A 16066-nucleotide genomic window follows, 5' to 3' on the forward strand; every position below is an offset into this window, starting at 1 on the left:
TTGAAATAAATGAAATATCGAAGAAATACCTCGTGAACACTTTACACAAATTAGAAAGGCCTGTGTAAGTGACATTACAAAATCACGACGATGACTTCGGCACCCTCAGCTGCAAAAGCTGGTGAGATCGGCATTCCGAAACGGGTCGTTTCAGAATTGGCCTCACATCGACGCGAGCTGGCACGTACGCGAGCCGTCGTCTCTGCACTGCATTTCATGCAGTAACAAATAAGGCCTACGAGGGCCTCTTCTCGACCAGGCACCATACGCAATGCAGTCGGCCATATTGAAGAGATTACTAAAAGGATTAAAAAATAGTATGGCGCACTGCGGGCACAGCAACTGTTTTATCTATTTCTCCACCACGCAACCAGTTCAAAGACGTAGAAGGTTCGAAACAGTCTCCCTTAAATTCTTCGCAATCTCGACTGATCTTTATTCGCTTCGGTGCCTATGTTCTAATTTGGCTTGCACAATGTCGCTGGAGTGTATACTCGCGAGTATTTTTATGCTTTTCTATTGACGACTTTGCGGAAGGCAGCTAGCAAAAATTCGTTTCGTTACAGCATTTTCTTCGTTTATATTGTGAAGTTCCCTGCCCGTCTTGGATGCAGAAGAAATAATTATCAATATAAACGGGCGAAGCTGAAATAGCTTCGATGTCTCCATTACAGCTTCGACAACGCTGACACGGCATAAATGTTCGGAGTGATGAACGTGGTGAAAACATCTTGTAAGCGTGCATGTTTCATCATGGACACGATCAGCACATGTTCGTCCCTCATTTTTTTTTTTTTCTGCTTGAAGATTCCGACCTGCTCAGATGAAAGATTACAGATCGAATGAGTCTGAAATATGCCACTGCCTGACAGAAACTATGTGCTAGTACGTCCCAAACTAAAAGAACCTGGAGTTGGTATTATCATACATTAGACCATTGGTCCGAGAGTAAGTAGGACATTACCATACATATAGACATGCCGAACCATAAAAGCCTATTTGTGTTACGAAAGGGTGCAGTGGAGTGCGCATGTACAGACACTGGGAGATACCACACCCATCTGTGTCGATGTTTTTCGCAACGTGGCATGAAGTTACACTCACTCGTTGGCTAATGAACACGCGCATATTTGGCAAGGTACCATTTTTGTCATAGGAATGCGTTATACAAATACAGGCACAGCCGAGTTTCTGGCGGCAGCGATTACGTAACCTTTTCTATATATGATGCACAGCGCTTACGTCATAGCAGTCACTCAACGGGCCTCTGCAGGGCCTGGATGTTACAGATAAACTTGCCGTGCCTCTTGTGCTTTCACGACAGAGTTCCCTCTTTGCGGCGCTTTCGCAAGTCAAATCGTGTCAAACACGCCAACCGTGAAATAGGTTGGCAAGAAGTGATGATGGGACGTTCTGCTTGAGAATGTGCGTAGCATTATACAGACCATATTTGCTAATGCCTGAAATAAGGCTTTGAGGGTCTTCTTTTTCTTTTGTTGTTGTTTCTGTGGTTTTTCTTGTGGTCGTATGACATACTGCGGGGGTATGCCCACCGCACTAAGTGCAACGGTTCCCGTGCTCAGATGTTCACACGTGATGCTTGTCTCATCCGTTAAAGCAATATGTGTTGTTCTTAATTAAGCGATTAGATGCTGGGATGATATCTCACCAAAAGGACCGGTTATCCCCAGACATTAAAAATGAACCCCAGCAACTAAGAAATGCAGAGCAAAAAGAAAGAAAAAGAAAGAAAGCAACTATGTAGATCTGACGCACCCGTGGTTGTGGTTAATTAAATGCAACATGAATATTAATTTTATGCAGCACGTTTTGCAAGATAGCGATTACGGGCCTGCCCGGGAAGGCTGCAAGGCGGTAAGACGATTGTAAAACAGCGCTAAAAAAATACATGGCCGAAATTGGAAGACGAGGGAATTTTTGAAATGGAAAAAATTTAATTAAATTATGGGGTCTTACGTGCCAAAACCCCTTTCTAATTATGAGGCACGCCGTATTGGAGGACTCCGGAAATTTCGACCAGCTGGGGTTCTTTAACGTGCACCTAAATCTAAGCACACGGGTGTTTTCGCATTTCGCCCCCATCGAAATGCGGCCGCCGTGGCCGGGATTCGATCCCGCGACCTCGTGCTCAGCAGCCCAACAGCATAGCCACTGAGCAACCACGGCGCGTTTCTTGAAATGGAAGACGTAACATGCTCTGACTTCAATCCAAAGTTTATTCAGAAGCACACATGTAGCATAAAGTGTTATCTCAACTATCTCACACATCAGGCATCAAAGAGACAAAAAAAAAAGGAAATAATGAACAAGAACTGTGCCAAATTGTCACTCTAAGCGATACGTTGAATAGCGTATAGCTTACATGTAAGTTAACAATCGCTAAACGAAATTGCTACCATGACATTAAACCAGGTAGCTGCCACGACACTTTCATCTGGAATATTAGGGTGCGCTATTTCATTCTCTAAAAGGTGCACCAAAGGTTGGCGCATGCACGTGGCGCCCTGCTCCTCGATATCAAAAGCTTCAGCCAACTCCATCGCTAGTTTATCTTTACGGTGAAACGAACAGTCATGCCTTCCAAGAAAAGTTCGCACCCGCATTTCTTGCAGTGCAGAGCCAAATTAGTGTATGGAGCACCTTTTAAGGAGCTAAGGTTCTCTCGAAGTTGGATGTTCGAACTCCTGCCAGTCTGGCCTATGTACAATTTTCTGCAACTGTGCAGAGTCCGGCAGACGAATGACACAAATCGAAGGCCGTGTTTGATTTTGCAGTCCACCTGTGGCGCCTCTTTCCGTTTCTTATGCGTCTGAACAAGCGGCCAAACAGCGTTCAGCTTTTTCTTGGCCTAAGAGATCAGATTTACTTCGTACACAAATGCCGCTCCTTTGAAGCGATGGAGCATGCATGCCATGTATATATGCAACCAAGGCAAATGACTTTTTCTTGGTGTCACACGTCACCTTGAGTACAGGTGGGTTCTACTGCGTTTCTAAACCGGCCGTTGTATGTGCAGCAAAGACAAGGTGGTAGTTCACCATGTAGAAGGGCCAGTGAAGGGATAATTCGAGATCACCAACAGGATTTTCTTCGCCTGAGCTGATTGGTTTATTGTGAAAAAAAAAACAGCCCGATGACGGAACACAGAGTTCAAACTGCTCTTGTTACTTGTCGTCTGTGTGCCGACATCCCGCTAGTTTTCTTTCGCAATAGGCGTCTACACTACCTGCAGGTAGAATGAGCACTTTGCGAATACTTCCCTGCCAAGGTTGCACAATATGTTTAAGCTAACGACAGCGTGACACACCAAGCAAAAGCGTTATCATTGAGGTGTTGCATAATTAACCAACTTAAGTGTGAGAGCAATGCAGCAAAAAAGAAAAGAAAAACACACTGGAGTTTTGGGGACTCATTTATGCAGGTTTAAATGTTTATTGCATTTCTAACTTTACCTTGCAGTACGACACCATTTGCGAGACAATTTAGGTGAGCAAATGCGCTTTTTCTCTCATTCCACCGACGAGTTAATCGTCTCACTCTCGACCCTTTCGCTGCAGTTGCAATTCCCAACTGATTTCTGTTAGCAAAACTCGACGCTACAAATGTAAAAGACAAGCTGTTGACTAGAGGTAAAGGAACATGGTTGGAAGTGCGTTAACTGCTTAGCATTTTCGCGTTGATGGGCTCCTTTTCTAAATTATGCTTTGTCAAACATTTGCATTAAGCTTTATTAGAATAGGCATATTTCCGCCTCATCTGGCGCAATAATGCGAGGTTTCATAAAGCGCCCACGACACAATACTAAAAGCGGACACTTCAATGCTAATACGTCTTGAGGACGTCAAAAAGGCACGAAAAATCAAATTTTCACCCGTTTTCGGTTTACACACAGCTTTGCTGCTGGCAGAGAGTTCCTTAGATCAGAATCAGATAAAGAATGTCTGGCGATATGGAAAAAAAATCTGTTTGACTTATGCACTAATGTATGAACAAGGCCGATAAAGTGATGTAATGGCACATGGCTTCTATAATCTGCTGCGTACCTCAGTGAATGTTACACGGCAGGCTCGTTCACAATATCTCTGCCTCCTTGTCATGTTGCCGATGCCCTTTTCTTTTCCTCAGGTTTAGGGTATACATCTGGGCAAATACCCAGGCTAACCTTCTTTCTTCCTTCGTTCCGTCTTATGTCACTCTTGGCTCTAGTTCAAATTATTCGCTCATTTTCTGTTTTATATCAAATCGCAAGCAAACACACGAAATGGAAGCTACCCTAGACCATAGCTCGGCTTACTGCGCTAGCGCTTATTGGAATCGATGGAAGGCCACGTATATATATATATATATATATATATATATATATATATATATATATATATATAGATAGATAATGCGTCACTAGGCACAAAATGGTGACGTTCGACCAAGCATATAGCACGCGAAAGATAACTTTCCACAGAAATACGAGGGGTGTCCCGAAAGTAAGTTTTGTCATTTTTTTAAAGGGACGATGGTACGCTAGGTGAAAGAATCGCCATAAGAATCCACACCCGTTGCTGGTTCAACGATGGAAGGAGCGTCAGCGGAGGAAGAACGACGCACGCGCAGAGCGCCGAAGAAGAAAGAGTAGCCGCAGACCGGCGTGTAACCGAGGTTATTCCAGTACAAATCACGATGGCAGACAGACGTGTGCTGACAACGTGGTCGCCAATGGAACTGTGCGCTGTTATCCGGTATGAATGGGCACCCGTTCCTTGCATTGAAAGCCGCAGTCTCGGGACGTCACTTCCAAAACAATGCTGAGGTGGAGCATGCTGTGCGACGATTCCTAATAAGAATAGGTTCTTGATGTGAAACAAAAATGAGTAAGGATGCCTAATTTTTGGCGTGAGAATTATGGTGGCCCTATGTGGACGCCGCCGTGACTTTCCGCTTTAATATGTTTTTTCAGCACGTTCCTACGGAGCGACGCGCAAATTGCCTGTTAACATAGGGGAAGAAAATATTATTTGCATGATCATCTTTTTGTTTCTTGCAAGTAAATATGTAGACTGTAGGTAGAGGAGGTCCCGATACAGTCTTTGAGTGTGGGACCTCCTTATGTAAACTACGCACATGTAATTATCTGTATTTTTAATAATAAATAAATTATGAAATTATGAAATTATAAGCGGCGCATCATTCACGCAAACTGTATTTTTACACCGCCTTGTCTCGTTCCTCTCAGTGCAATTTTTCTGAACCTCCTACTCTGCGCATGACGTGCAGCGATAACCATTAATTGTGGTGCCGGTCTTAAGCCCCACCCAACTTTGGCCGTCTTTTACAGGGAAGTCTTTCTTTCACGGTTTTCTGGGCGGCTTTCAGAGACAGGCCGGAAGAGGAAGTGCCCATAATCTTTTTCTCATCACTCATAACCGATCGAACACGCGTTGAAACATGAACTGCGACGTATCCTTTCTTTCCCTTAGTTTTTTTGTCATGTCGTCAACCGAGGTGACCTTCGAAAATTGGTGCTGGACGTACCTCAAGCTATGAGAGCCATATTATCGGAAGTCTTTCCCAGATGGCTCCTTTGACATTTTAATGTTTTTTTTTATTACTACTAGAACAAAAAAAAAACGTAGTAGGTCAGTGTTCCCAAAGAAATTCCGCGCAGAAGGCTACACCTGCATTGCTGGAGTTCTTGGAATCAACGGGTCTATACATAGCAGATTTTGATAACGCTGCTTGCTACAAGGCCACCCCGCAAACAAGAAATGCCTTTATAGTTGACCTCTCTGCCTTTCTATGCATCCTTTCTCTCCATCTCTCAATATTTATTTGCAGCAAACTTCAAATTTTTCTCTTGCAAAGTTAAACAAACTTTAGCGTGCAGATCGATCGTGCTAGACTTTAATCCATGACGCCAACCTATTTGTCCTCCACGACTATACGTACGTATACAGACTGTATACGTACGTATAGTCGTATAGTCTCACATCATCGGTGTAATCACCGATGATGTGAGATTATAAGAACACGATCTCACTTCATTAGCGTTTGATAGAGGTTACGTACCGCGTTACAGACAAGGGCATAATGAATTAACACGATACACTCCCGGCGCTTTGTAAGTGCGGTATGCTTCATCCTTGTCCGTAACGCGCTGTGTAATCTGCCAATGGCGGACCAACAGGCACAAATAGCAACCTTAGTCAAATGCGATAGCGATGTCACCATACGTCGCCGCAGTTGCTATCGCTGTACTTGGTTGTTGTGCAACGTTGTCAATGTTTTCCGTAACTCATATAGCCCAAGACAGCGTCAGTACTACTCGGAACAATAATTCTATCGTAACGTCGTGCTTCTCAAAGTGTCTCTTCAAAAGAGAAAAGGTGTGGCATGCGATGTGACATTAACAGCTGTTTTCTGCAAAACTTCTGCACTGGGCACAAAACAAAATAAGTAAGCATGGTGTCGTAGAGCTTGTATTCGACTCTTCGTTATTCGTTAGTCTATATATAATGAGCGGGGTTTTTTTTTAACGTAGTAGATCTGGAGAGCTGGGGTCGTTAAACCTACATAAGAGCTCGAAGTGTATTTGGTCCTTAAAATTTCCTGCCTTTCATTTGTGTTGTACCGTCACGATTAAAAACCGGACACCGGATCGCAATACTTTTGTCCCGCCGGTATACAACCGCCATTAGCGTGCCGCCTTAGCTATATATTTACGTGCGCTTCGACGATTGCCTGGTGCTTTTTCTTCTGAAGCATACTTGGACGCACGAACTGAATTTTAAATGCGGTGGCTGGTCACATATTCACAGAACAGATAGAAAGGCTGATATCGCCTTCGTAATCTTGTTCACACTTTATAAAGCTGTTCGTAAATTAAAATTAAATTATGGGGTTTTACGTGCCAAAACCACTTTCTGATTATGAGGATTATGAGGACTCCGGAAATTTCGACTACCTGGGGTTCTTTAACGTGCACCTAAATCTAAGCACACGGGTGTTTTCGCATTTCGCCCCCATCGAAATGCGGCCGCCGTGGCCGGGATTCTATCCCGCGACCTCGTGCTCAGCAGCCCAACAGCATAGCCACTGAGCAACCACGGCGGGTGAAAGCTGTTCGTAGGACCAGGTGCTGCCTAGGTGCGATAGCACGTATGTATTCGTGAAGACAACTACCCTGTCACCATCCGTTCTCCAAACAACGTTTGTGCATTTTGCTCCTGGATACTAAGGGAGATAGGCAACAAGGAATAAGTTTTTCATGACTGGGGCCTGCAGCCTCGACAGCTTCCAAGCAGTGCTACCACCCTCAAAAGCCAGTTTGTTCCTTGAATTGGAGAAACAAAAGAACTTCCTAGGTTTCTCTAGATATTTTCAACATGTAGTTGTTCAATTGGAGAATATAGTTTCTGTAAAACTAAAGTTTTATTTCACACATATAGAATGCAAAATTTAGTTTAAGTTTATCTTTCAGTTGGATGTAAAATATCTAAAGGAAATGTCACTGCACTCAAGCAGAAGTTATGTCACCACGCAAGTTATTATGGCAAAACCACAACCTCGCTTGAAGCCATACTCACAGAAAACGTCAGAACATTTACAATTTGCTCTACAAGCAAAATAGGATTGACACGGAAAGTCAAGCAAATTTTAAGGAAGAGGGGTACCGGATTCCACTTACAGAATGTAACAATGTCAAAACAGCCTAAAAAGTACCTTCACCAATGTAAACAATGGGCAATATCTTCTTTTGCATGCCATGTACTGGCGTAGCAGTACAACGCTTAGACGTTTGCACGTAATTTTCAGCGAAGCATACATATACGCGCTCGTATTGGGTCACAGCTACCCGGAATAATATAGCCTTCAACTTCTGGGCATCAGCAGCTTGGTCTCTGAAATTAGGTGTATTCACTCACTCTCCGTGCCAAAATTTGCCCAAACAACCACTCTTTCGAACCCTCCCAAATGTTTCATAAAGTTTACGAATGTTTGTTCATTTTACAGTGTTACGAATGTTGCGTCAGGTTTCAGGAAAAATAGATTCGACTTAAGAAAAAGTTTTAAAGGTGTTGAATTGTGGGGCTGCGAAACAAAAAAAAAATGCCTACATAAAAGAAATTTTGATCGTACCTTTGCCGCTCTTTTGAGGCCGTAGAACACACCTTATTTACAATGGTACTTGCTTCAAGCAAGTTTCTTCGGACAAGTTCTTGAAGCAGCTGAAATTGGCAGCAGCAATGTCACTGAAGAAGTCACTTCGATCTGCACGCGGTGAGGTGCATTTCAGCTTCTACTGTTGTTCCTACCTATTTGATAAATCATCGTTAATGAAGTGCCTACGTATCTCACAAAATGCGTGCGCTCGGCGCAAATTTTATTAAAATACTATGCCTCCCTTATCCAATCTTCCTCCGCGTTATGTCCGCGGAATTTTCACCAGTTCTTAAGTTCAAAGGTTGGCAGGTATGCCAAATATGTCACCACTGAGGCTCTGCCGGAGGTTGCTCTGCTTATTGGTGGCGCCCAGTAAATTTTAGTACACGCGCGCATAGTCGGCTGCTCAGCGCCACGACGGCCTCGTCGTACTCGGTGCTCGGTACATATCTGTCCGCTTATGCCGAGATCAGCCTTGCTGCATTGCTTAGTGCTTAGCGTATGCGTCTTTCAACGCTCAGGGGCGCGATCGGAGATCTTTGTTCGATACGCGTTCTGTTCGGTTGCTGCAACGTCACAAAGTGGTAGTATGCAAAATTTCTGAGAACGGGGCAGAGAGAGCAGCCAATGGTCAAGTGGTGAACTCCTCGGAAGTTTACTTCCCTCGTTTTTCGTCTCCTTGCAGACAGTATACTACAAATCGAAATGTTTCTAGTCTTCCGATGGATGAAATCTTTATCTAAAAAAATTTATTTTTTCTTCACAAGGTCAAACACGTTTTCAATTAGTAGTACCTGTGACTACTGCAATTTATAAATATTAGTCTCTCTGCGTCGTTCCTAGGTGGTGTCGCGCACAGCGAAAAAAAAAAAAAAACGACGGGAAAAGTGGCGCACTTTTCAAGAGGCCGCAACAACATTCCAGTGGCTCGTTGGCACCGATGATGAGGCCGATTTCGCTGTACAACCAACGCACTATTTATTTCGAGAAACAAAAGCGACGACGCAATTCGCTTTCTGCCATTTCTTCGAACGCGTTTTGCACCGCCACCCGCTCTCCTTCCTCCTCGAGCAACGCAAGCGCCATTTTCTCGAATTAAACTATGGATTGAATCCGAACGTGCTATTCAGCTGCCGAAGCCGCCGTTTAGATACAATCCAATCCACCAGACGCGCCATGCGAAGTCGGTCTCGTAACGAGCGATGATCGCTCGTTACGAGACTAGCAGACGACGTGCTCGGTGGCAAGATGATTTACCGGAGCGTGTCGTCATTTTAACGTCCTCAAAAACGTGGCCGCGCCCCGCGGCTGGCGACGTCGGCGCGGAGTAGGCCAATCGCGCGCGCCGTTAACCGAACGAACGCACTGAACAACGATCTCCTATCGCACCCCAGTATTCCCGTCAGTGTGAACAGAATTCGACACCACTCCTAGAAGTACTAATGGCAACAGCGCAATATCAGTGTTTAATTAACGAGTTCCAGGCATTCACACCCTTAGTTCGCTGGGCAAGATGCGTTCACTGCGTTGCAGCATGATCATAAGTCATACTTCACGTGGTAATGGGCAGTTAATTTCCAGTTACTGAAATCAAAATACGCCTTCACGTTGGCTGTTCCGCGTATTGGTCGTAAAGGTATCACAGAAGCAGTTTCTCACGTCTTCCCGTATTTCTTACCTTCAAGTCTTATCGCAAAATTTCCCTAGATTGAAATGAAGTACTGCATTGCCTCAAGGAGACCTAAATTCCTAAGGTCTAGTAAGATTTTCTTGGTATTGGTATTTCTTGGCACCGCCCCGAAGCGACAAGTAGGCAGAGTCACACAAAACACATGCATGCACATACAGAACAATTTATTATTATGCAGCGCCTATAAACTGAGAAAATAAAAGCAAGCAGACTTACAAAGAAACAAAATACTGCGGTGACATTCACAACACAATTAATTAGCTAGAGCAGGTCAAGTTCCGGTCGCTTATGTTGCCAAAAGGGATATGGATGCAAAAATTAATAGGGTGAATTCACCATTACTTTTTTAGTATAACGAAAAGAAAAGGAGCAGGTGTAAGCACAGGCGAATTCAGAATGCTTCTTTTTCTTCATCAGACCACCGCGTCATTGGCTGTCTACCAAGTTTGACTACCGAGACTGTCCCGTATCTGTTCTTACAAGTCCCCGTATGTTACGAACTGCATTTTCGAATACGGGCCCATGGTATTACGACACTCGTTCCGGGCAGAATTGCTCTGCCTAAGTGCCTTAAAGATTCTGCCACATTAAAAGTGTTCAACGAGAGCAAATGTTCAACAGGAAAGCTGTTTGTTAAATATTAACGTGTGAGATTAGAATAAGAATGCAAAAAGTAATAGGGGCTACATAAAAACAACGTCGGTGTTCTCTCTCGTATCGTTCACGACGCCTACGTTCGCAGAAGTGGCTGCAGCTGCGACCTTGAGAGGGAGAAGACATCGAGCAATCACACAAGAGTTTCTGAATTGGGAATTTTCCGGAGAATTACCGGAAATTCTACAATAGCACTACCATTATTCAGCTTCCATGGGAACGATAGCTCGTACATGTATTTAGGTCATCTTCGTGCTTTCCGCTTCCAACGATCTCGTGAAGTTACTTATTATTTTTAACTTCTTAGGTTTTTCAACCATGCACTCGTAATTTTCTGAACACGGGATCGCGATTAGCCTTTGCGTACATGTGTTATCATTACGAATCGCTGAATTTCAAACACAATTATTTGTTGAAAATGATCAGTTCACAAGACCGTAAAGCTGTTTGAAGCCGTACAGACGAAGTTTAGGCAAATGTATGTTCTGCCCGTTTTTCCTATTGCTGGCTGAACAATCTTACTTCCAGCTCGCGCGGACACTAGCGCCAGACTTCCCGCTATTAATAGTTATCGGAAGCTTTATGGCTCCAATATCTCTCACGTCCTTCCCTGGTCCCCCTATCAACGCTTATGTCAGCACTCTTAATGTGTCTTTGTCGAGCTCCTTGGATTGAGCTTGCCAAGCCTCTTTCTAGAAGATGTCTGATCACGTGAGCGATTAGTAATGTCAGCGGGCCAGGCACACGATCGAAACCCTTCTGTATAAACTTCTCATATCGACAAGGCGGCCGTATAAGTACGCCATACACTGCTATCTTTTTGCAGTTATCGATCCATACCCCCGCCGCTATCCGCCGAACGTTTCGGTCGTGTCCCAACACGCCACATGCAGCCATAGTCGAATTTCTGTCTGCGTCCTGCAAGCCACCGCATTCCGCCCAGCTACGCCTTGTATGCACAAAGTAGGTCGTTCATCAAATGCTGTCCCTGTGTCCTGCCCGTCTTTCGTACTTATTCTTTGTTCCCGTGATGCATCTTATCCAAGTGACTCGGCCACACCCAGTTTAAGTTATGGCGTTCCTTTCACGTTATAGATATATATATATATATATATATATATATATATATATATATATATATATATATATATATATATATATATAGAGAGAGAGAGAGAGAGAGAGAGAGAGAGAGAGAAGGAAATAGAGGGGCGCCATTTTCGTTAAACATGACCATTTTTTCATCGCCTTCATTGTCTGCTGGCTTTATATGGCTTTGGTATATGTTGGCTTCAAATATATATATATATATATATATATATATATATATTCGCTCGATAAATCACTCGATCCCTCAGCCTCAATCTTTCTGCGAAGTAGATCGCGCTGCAGCTCCTTGCTATCAGCTGCAGCTGGCAACTGGCCTCAGTAATTGCGGGCCATAATGCAATATTTTTTATTCGTCAATGTCGGATTTCTAAGTGCTGGGGAAGTTGGTCAAGTTATCTACCAGGCCGCGGAAAAAAATCGAAACCACGTTGACCTCGACAGCAATCTTTACAGATGATTAATAAGGGCGGGAAGAATAACTGCAGCCGCCTTAACAGGATCGATAGGGCGTATATCATGCTATACGCGGTTTTAATTACACCTATCTTCATCCTTAGCAGGCTGCGTTAAGTTCAGACGAGACTACCGCGAATAAAACGTATAGACGTTACAAGTTCTGCGGCAATGCTTGTATTTAAGCTAACTTTGCTTCAGTGAACGGCACTTCAGCAAGGCCAAAGTTTTCAGAGACAAGCCACAAGTAGAATGTAACGTAAAATGGAAATGAGTTGAAATGTACGCCCTACCACTCAGGCAGCAGCAATTCGAAATAACTATAATTTTTCATAAGCTATTCAAATTACCCTTACCTCAATTTCGTCCAACAATAAATGAACTCCAGCAAAAAGCAAATTATATATATCCACTGAGCATGTTGAAATCAACGTGAAACAAATCCAGTGTCAAGCGTTTAATTAACTAAATGCTGTATACAACCAAACGTGATGCATGTAATTGTCGCTTCATTTTAATTAAATACAACATGAAACCCTAATCGATGGTCATGAACCAGTGAGGTCACAATTTGTTGTCATGCAATGTTTATGTTTATGCACTACACTGTCCGCAAGATATGTCAAAATGTGATCGCCTGTTCACGTAGACGTCGGCGACGTTTGATCCGTGTCGGGGAAGGGTGTATCTGAAATGAATTCTGGAGTTTTACGCGCCAAAACCAGGATTTGATTATGAGATACACCATAGTGAGGGACTCCGGAATAATTCTGACGCCCGGGGGATTTTTAATCTGGCCCCAATGCACGGTACACGGGCGTTTTCGCATATCGCGCCCATCGAACACAGGAGGTGTGTGTAGCTGTAGAATAACGACACGTATATGTCACAGTAGAAACACACGCATTTCACAGTGCAGATATGTAAAGAAGGCATTTAAGGCTCCTGCACCCGTGTGTCACAATGGCGCATACCCATTTTGGGAGATTGGCCATAGACGGACATATACGCGGTGGGAAACACGGAGTTGCCCGCGAATGGGGGGTAGGCGAAATACAAGACATCAAAAAAAAATTGTTTATCACACGAGAAGAAGACGACGTTTTCGAACGCACATGTGCGAGCGCGTCGGCTCCCGTTTCTACAAACCTTTTGGACCAGATTTCTTGCCTCAACCCACAGGAACTGTGCATCAATCGACGCAGTTTACTCCAAGGAACAGGCGGCTACCGAAATCTTACCGGTGGGTGGATTTTTCGGACTTTCCGAGACTTTTCCACCGCACGCCACGTTGGCGCGCAGCTACGCCTAACGAGCCAAACCATACGGGGCGGTCGGGCAGGCGTCGAGCCTAGGCCCAACGCGTCGTCGAGCTAGGAAATGGCCTCCAACCCCAATGCCTCGGTTGTAGAAGGCATGGAAATCAATCCGGAGGAAGCGGAGTGCTCTGGCTGGATCGAAGTCATGAGCAAGAAGAAGAAACTTGCCGAGCGGCGTGATCCTAACGCGCCCACGTCAGCGAAAGGAAGCGGTAATGGCGGCGCCCGCAATGCCGCACCACAGAAGGTATTGCGACGAGTTGTGGAAGCTTCCAGAATCGCGAACCTTCCTAGGAATCACTTTAAGACCTTTATAAGGCCTCGTGGAGGGCTGGACGTTAAGAAGACGGACCTTATTATTTTCAAGCGTGCGCTCGCCAAGGCGGCTTCCCTAACAGCGGAGCAGGTGTTCGACGACACGTTGTGCACGAACCCCTTCCAGAACATTCTCGTGGTTGCCACACCGTTCGAGGCAAACGCGCGCGCCTATGCCAAGGTTCAGCAGATTTGTATGGCAAGTGTCGTCATAGAAGTGGCGGCCTACGTGGCTGCGTCGGACGACACATGTAAAGGAGTGATCCGCGGAATCAACGTGGACATCAGTGACGTAGAACTGACGGAGATGATCGTCAACCGGAGAAACCCCGGCGCTCTGGGGGTTCGAAGAATCAAGAAGACAACAACAGTGATCGTGTTGTTCGACGGACACAAGGTCCCCCTAAACGTCGTATGTGATGGTGTTCGCTACCCTTGTTCCTTGTATCGCAGGCAAGTAGACGTTTGTTATGCGTGTGGGGAATTGGGCCACAGGTCCGACGTTTGCCCGAAGGGCGAAGACCAGAAAAAATGCCGCGGATGTGGCATGCTCACACCACCAGAGGATCATCAATGTGATCCCAAGTGCGCCATCTGTGGTGGGGCACACCAAACGGCAGACCGCAAGTGCCAACAGCGCTTCCAGGTGCCATACATCGTGCGCCAAAGACGGCGGCGCCGCAGGCGGGCACAGCACGCGCAGCGGGAGGCAGGACCGCGTGGCTACGACACAGCTAGCGGCGGAGAAGCAATGGCGGGAGAGAAACCCTTCTACTCCCCTCACCGCAACATATCGGCATCGAGAGGACGCTCCCGCTCCCGATCCAGAGGGCGATCCAGCAGATCGCGCTCTCGCTCCAGAGGGCGCGACAATAGCAGCGGACGCTCCCGTTCGAGAGGACGATCGGGTTCCAGGGTCCGAATCCAGGAACCAATGTCCTGGGCAGACAAGGCCAGGATGAACAACTCAAGCGGCAAAAAGGTAACACAGGGCATCTCGCCGGAGCATAAAAGAGAGCAATCTGAGATTTTAATACTTAAGAAGGAAAATGCAGAGCTAAAAGAGGCACTAAGAACGCTGAGGGCTGAGTTCGAGCTCTTCCGTAACTCGCGTGAACCCCGCGAAGTAGCCTTACCCATCCCAGTTCAAGCAGAAGGGTCGAATAAGCGCAAAGCTATTTCCCCCCCCCCCCCCCCGCGACCACGGAAAGAGAGCCAATGCAAACTGACGAGTCCCCCGCTCAGGACCCTAAGCCAGAGCCAAACATACTCGCGTCTTTGAAGGTAATTGAGGAATCGCTCACGCAGATGAGAGAGGCCTTAGCTATTCAATCTAGCACTGTCGAGCATATGGACAGTAACATCTCTCACCTAACACGTAGAGTTGGCATCCTCGAATCTAAAATGAAAATGATAGACGCTAGCAAAATCAAAAGCATCTCCACTGGCACCACTGCAAAAGCTAAGAAAGTACAGCAGGATCCCGATAACACGAGTCCCCTGCAGGCTCTGCTAGTTCAATAGAAATCAAAATGGCGGGACAAACCGGAAACCTAATTATCTGGCAGTGGAATTGCGCCAGCTTCTTAAGGCGCAAGGCTGCTCTATTGCAGCTCATCAAAGCACAAGCGATAATGCCGCACGTCCTGCTCTTGCAAGAAACACTTAGTGAGAAGGTAAATTTATCGGGCTACCGTTCGGTTAGCCAAAAAAGAGAAAATGGCAGAGGTATCGCCACATTCGTCAGGAAAGACACCTCTTTTCAGGAGCACGAAGTCAAAATTTGTGACTCGGATAAGAAATCCGGTCTCGAGGCACAGTTAATTGAAATCATCCCCCACGGAAAAATTCCACGAAACATTTTCATTCTCAACTTGTACAGCTCTCCTTCCGCTCATAAGCATAATCTCCGGTCACTACTAAATAAGGTCGCAACCGCTGCGAAATCGCAGCCCTTAATAGTCGCAGGAGATTTCAACGCTCCCCACCCGGCCTGGGGTTATGTAACACGAACAAAGAAAGGAGCCAACCTAGTTGCAGCGAGTACAGACCTAAACCTGACGCTGGTCTGGGACCCACGTTTCCCCACGAGGCTGGGAAACTCGGTCGCCAGAGACACGACCCCTGATCTCAGCTTCACTAGAAATGCTGTGGCCACGTGGTCCAACTTACAGGAGAACTTGGGGAGCGACCACTACATAACAGAACTCCGGATGGAAATAATAGCAGCTCCTCCCAAAACCTATAAATACACAGACTGGGACCTCTTTAGGAAAATAAGAGGTGAAGATGAGGCAGTATACGACACGTTCAGTGAACTGCTTGTACAGATACAAATGGATGTCGAGAA

This window comes from Dermacentor variabilis, chromosome 2 (genome assembly GCF_050947875.1).
Source record: "Dermacentor variabilis isolate Ectoservices chromosome 2, ASM5094787v1, whole genome shotgun sequence".
Taxonomy (NCBI): domain Eukaryota; kingdom Metazoa; phylum Arthropoda; class Arachnida; order Ixodida; family Ixodidae; genus Dermacentor; species Dermacentor variabilis.